This window comes from Phalaenopsis equestris, unplaced genomic scaffold (genome assembly GCF_001263595.1).
Source record: "Phalaenopsis equestris unplaced genomic scaffold, ASM126359v1 Scaffold001216, whole genome shotgun sequence".
Lineage (NCBI taxonomy): Eukaryota > Viridiplantae > Streptophyta > Magnoliopsida > Asparagales > Orchidaceae > Phalaenopsis > Phalaenopsis equestris.
The window spans coordinates 368,434-374,293 of record NW_018165655.1 but is presented as its reverse complement, the minus strand read 5'-3'; positions in this window follow the sequence as shown (position 1 = coordinate 374,293).

Sequence of the window (5,860 nt, the reverse complement as noted above, 5' to 3'; positions counted from 1 at the left end):
TTAAATTAAATGATTTTAGACTTAGGGGTATGATATTAGATGTTAATAATTCACTAATTTAATATCACTATTTGGTGTTTAAATGACATTGAAATGTTTTGATAATGAATTATTATCACCTAAAATTCAATTTCCTTAAAAAATTACTGATGTATCCACGAAGCTCTTAAGAGCTTAGTAGTGACATAGGCTAAATCATATTTGGGTAAATGAGGATTAGAAAAGTGATTGTAACTAGAAATTAAACACCTTTAAAAAAACACTACAAGCCCAAGTTAAAGCTATAGTTGGATAAGTGTCTTAATAACATTAACTTGCCCATTTTAAGGGTTTTAACCCACATAGTTATCATATTAAATGAATAATGATAATCACCTTACTCTTAGGGATAATTGAAACATTGATGTTCACTGAGCATTGAAGGTATTCACTGGATGAATTATTAAGCAACATAATAAGCTTAAATGAGCTCAAGAATTTTGACCAGGCGGTGAGAGGGAAGCATGGACCTGCTTCTTTCTCATGACCTTCTGGATACCTCGGAGGTCTGCTATACTTAGTATGTTTTGCTTAATGAAATCATCCTCAAAAAAATTCATAGGGGCTCACCAAGGTATGATTTAGGATTTGATAGATCACCGGAATCTTATTTCCCCGCTTTACATAAAGTGTTTTTAATATATAAATGCTCTCACTTGCATTTTGAGTTTCAGTTGAAGATGATGGGAAGACCATCTAGGTATGCTTTTATTGTAATATATTTTTCCTACATTTCCAGTTTCCCATACTTTACTTTCCAATACATTACTGTACTTACTCACCTGCATGTATGAACAAAATCACAAACTTGCATGTTAAACAACGATGCCACCCTTCATGAAAACTAAAACTGCTGGAATAATCGCAAAACCCAAAACTAAAACCAAAACTAAAAGCAACCAAGATAAAAATTACCTCTACAACATTCAAAATATAAGACAACTCAAAGTTTAATCACAAACATCATAAAACAACAATTACAACTAAATTAAGACGTCTCTATCGGATGATTAGGAATCCATCGGAGGAGGTAACATTCTGGTTCTAACGAGACTTCCCACGGTCTAAATGAAAGTATGGAACTCATTAAGTTTAGTTTAGTAAATTCATTTGAACTAAGTCAATCCGATAGAAAATATTGGTGTCAAAATAAGGGAACCATAGGATCCTAACCATTGTTGCTCTAATCAACTTTAACATGCCCCATAACATTTGAAGAACTTTAACCATATGAAAATTTGATTTCACATCATAACGTGTTCAGCATGACCATCTTCAATAGCAAAATATGTCTACATCAGCTAAATCATTCATTCCTTAGAATTAAACAACAAAGACATAGGATTTCAAGGTTGTTTGATTATGCAACATAAATCCTCACCTTATCTATAGGCTTTTGTATAGCTCTGCTGTACAATATAAGCCCTAACTCTTCTTAGAATTTTGAGGTTGTCGTCCGTGACGACCTAAATCCTCACATCTTCCAGGCTATTTGTGTGATCATTTCACTTAAATATAAGCCCTGAACTAATAAAATTGGTAAGATGAAACACTTAAATATATTCTCCTCAAAACTGAAGCCAAATAATATGATAGATTGGGAAGTCACCGAGGTTCTCGTCTGACATCCCCTAGTTCTTCCTCCTTTGTACTCTACAACAAAATGTTCCAAATTTGAACCAATCCCCTTTCACACCTCTACGCCCAAACTCATTGAAAATTCCTACTCTTTGAAACTTCTTGAAGATAATATTTTTTGATTTTTATCGATAGTCTTCTTAGGTGACTTTGGTCATTCAAGATGTAATTAACTATAGGAGCTTGCCCTTAGCTTGCCCTTATAAACCCTATTAAATTATTTAGCTTAATATAAACTCAGCTTAATATAAACCCCATTTTTATTTATCGGCAAATAAAAATGGTTTCGGAGACCAAACTGATGTCATATATTTCTTAGTTTATTTTATCAATCCTCACCCTCAAGTCTTATGTTTATCCCTCGGGATAGATACAGGGTTTAAGGTATAGCGCTCCTTCATTTAAACCATAAAAGTATGGGGTTAGTTTGATTTCATATTTTTCAATCAAAAATTGGCTTCACTTGAATCAACTTGAGGAAGAAGACTTTATTAAAGCGGGCGACGAGACTTCGATTCCGGTGACCGACAACTTCTTACGGGAAACTCTCCAAGCAAAAATAGCGCTGACAATAGAATTTTGATCTAGAAGGAATCATTTATTGGGCTGACAACGTTAAAATAAGCACTTTATGGGAGGCAACCCATAGTTATCAGTGTGGTTTGATTTAGTATGTTTAAGAGTCATGATTGTTAAGAGTCATGATGTTAGTGTTGTATTGTATTTGCTTAAGTGTGGATTGATCAGTTTGATTGATAATTGGTGGATGTTTGGATTGTTAGTTGTTTGATTTGATCTTTGTGTGTCATGAGGGAGGTGATTCCTTAACTTCTTATTATGACTAGACTTGTATGTCCTCTTATAGTAGTCGGATTGATGAGTACACTACGACTCGGGTTTCACCCAGACTTGAGTTTTATAAGAGACATTTTTAACAGTGACAATTCTATCTCAATTTTGTTACTTCCTTTATCTAACTTTATTTTCATTTGTTAGGAGTCGTGAACATATTTGATGAGTAACATGTGGATGATCTTACACTATCCTTATAACTATTAGTGGTGCTTAATTAAAAGGATAAGGTGAAGCTTGAGGTTGGTGCTCGAGAGCCAATATATCAGGGATAATCTTATCTTTGGGATTGTAATTTATAAAATCATTTAAAATGTACCTAATTTATTAGTGTAGTGATTATGTTAGAAATTGAAAGTAATTTAGTGAGATGCGATGAGTTAAATGAAGAATTAACCTCATTTATCATGCGTGTTTGTGTTTGTGTTTGTGTTACAATTTTAACTTAAAGAACATTTTATATTCCAATGTCGATACCTGTTATACTAGTTAGACTTTTGTTTAGTCAATTTCATTCTGGCATGTTTAGTTTAGATTTACTTCCTGCTACAAAATTTCATGATTAATAATTGTAGATGTTTCTGATAGACATGTGTGACAGATATAATTTCTGAACAGTTTTTCTTCCTGCTTATATTATCTGTATTGAATGATATACATGTTAAAAATCAAGTTTGGGGGTAGGAAGAAAAATAAATTTTAAAGTAAGCATACTTCCTTTAGTTTAATATTATTGCAAGTATGTTTTAGGCTAGATTTATTTTCTCCTACAGTCATTCTAACCTGATTGCACTTGTATATGAATTTGATAGGATGTTGTAGTAGATAGTAGACTCAACCTTTATTTTTTCTTCTTGCTACATTTTATGGAGTTAATTAAAAAAATATTTAAAAATTTAAGTTTGGGGGGAAGAAAAATTTTTAAACTTAACTTTATTTGTCCTTAGTAGCCCGTATTTAAGATAATATCACTTTAAAAATGACTTGCGGTATGTGGTATAACCTTTAGGTTACTATAACTTTGATTTTAGAAATGTTAAAAAAAGAGCTTAGTTGAAATCCTATGTGAAAAAACAGTTCTAGAGTTAAGGTATTTTGTAGGAAACTTCAGGAAAAAAATTTTACTATTCACAGTAGAAATGAGTTGAATATTTGAAAAGCTAAGATTCTTAGATTTATACTTATTGAGAATTGAGCTTTTATTGAAACCTTTTTCAAACTAATACTTACACTTTTAAAAAGTGAAGGAAAGTGTTGAGTTTTGGACTTTAGAAAGAGGATAATGAAATTCAAAATTATTAAAGGTCTATCCGTATATAGTAATCATCACATAAAAAAGTGAGTATTAAAAAGGTCTTGAAAAGGAAAGAAAAAGAAAAAGAAAAAGAAAAGTAAAAAGAAAATATGTGAGGAGAAGCTTGAGGAAAAGCCTAATAAAAAGTTAGTTTCACTTGAATCTTTTTAAAAGAAAAGACTTAGAAACAATCCTAAGCTTCTTCCTATTTCAAAAAAGTTTTGGTCAAATTGGCCAAATGTGTACACTGAATGGAGTAAATGGAGTGAATGGAGCAAAAATGGAGCAAATTAAAGTCAAATGAAGCAAAAAGGCCAATGTTGATATAGCGCCTAGACGCTAGCCAACAGAGAGCAAGCACCTAGGTGCCAGGATCCGACACTTAGGAGGTAGCGACACTTATCTAGAAGATCCATTGAATTTGGACTAATTTGAAGAGGTGTTTGAAGAAACTCTTAGGGATTGTGAGAGCTCTATTTAAAGAGACTTCTGAAGATTCAAAAGAGAGACTTTTGGGAGGAAGAAAAGGGTGTCTTTCGTAGAGAAGTGCATTCTTCCTAAAGAAGAGAGAGTTTTGAACTTGCTATGGATTTGGAGGAGAAGAGGAGAAGTGAGAGATATCTTCTTCAATGCAGATTCTAAGAAAGTTTGCAGTGAATTTTAAGGAGAGTGATTCAAAGGAACTTGAAAGATTTCATGGGAAAGTGCTTAAGATAAGTTGTGTACTTTGTTTATTTTACTTTGTCTTGTCTTGTAAACTTTTATTTATCCATAAATTGATGTGTTGTTATTTCTTCCCCATGAGATCTGAGTATTTTCCTTTATTTTTTTTCCTTGCAATGAGAAATAATTATGAGCAGGAATAATTTAGTATAAGAGCTTTTAAAATTACAGAAATTGTGATGATTCAAACTCTATGTTTCATTTACTTGTCAATCTGACCAATTGATTTACTAAAATTTGTTGTAAAATGTAGTGACCTGAAATGGGCAATGTCTAAACATAATAAAAATCACATTTAGTCTCATGAATGAGAATGTAGTCTTTGAGGTTAAGTGCAAATAAATTAAAAAATAAGTTTTGATGGGCGTAAAATTGGAGATTTTAAGACGACAGATTGAAATCCTCAATTTTGCCCAGATGTTTGGAAACTAAAGCGAGATGTTAGCCTCAGGGAGGGGTTTAGAGTAGAGGTAACTTTGCATTTTAAAACCTTTTTAAATAATCTTGCATTTACATCTTACATTTGCTTAGCATACTAGCATTCCTTTAATTCTATAGGATTAGATATTTCTAAAAAACTTGCGATCTTTTCCTATATAACTTTTTCTACAATTAATAATAGGTTTTATTAAAGTCACTTTTATATGAGTTTTGGCTTTTCCCCGTGGGCTCGATATTGGAGTTTTTGAAGAAAATCCTATATTACTTGAAACAATACATATACTTACGTAATCCCCTAGTGTGTAAACCCTTTTTATCATCTTTATATAATATTTAATTTTGCACATTAGTCACTAAATATAAATTGGGTTCGACTTTTGGTCATACCTCTAAAATTAAATAATTGCGTAACTGCGAGTCGGATCACCACTAATTCTGATCTTATTGAAATTCTTAATTTTTTGAATGATTCTCATGCTAAGAGGCAAGTTAGAGACTAGAAGACGATCAATTTTCCGGCCACAACTCTAAATATGGAGCCTAAGGCATGGCACTATATTATTATACAAAATTTTTGCCTTTGGCTAACATCAGTGATGTGACTAAGGATATGGTGGTTTTAAACTATTTTATTCGAAAGGGAAAAATCTATTTATGTTGGGAGTATCATTTATTTATTGATCCTGAGCATCACCAAGGGAGGGGGAAATGCTGTCCTTGGTCACCCATCGTTGATGTATGCTTTACAAATTTATCGAAGGAAGGACATCTAACTATACAGAGCAGGTAAGTAAAAATATTTTTATTTTACATTTATTTCTTTTATTTCTGAAATCAAATGCAAGTATTTTAAATTTTTATAATATTCTCCTT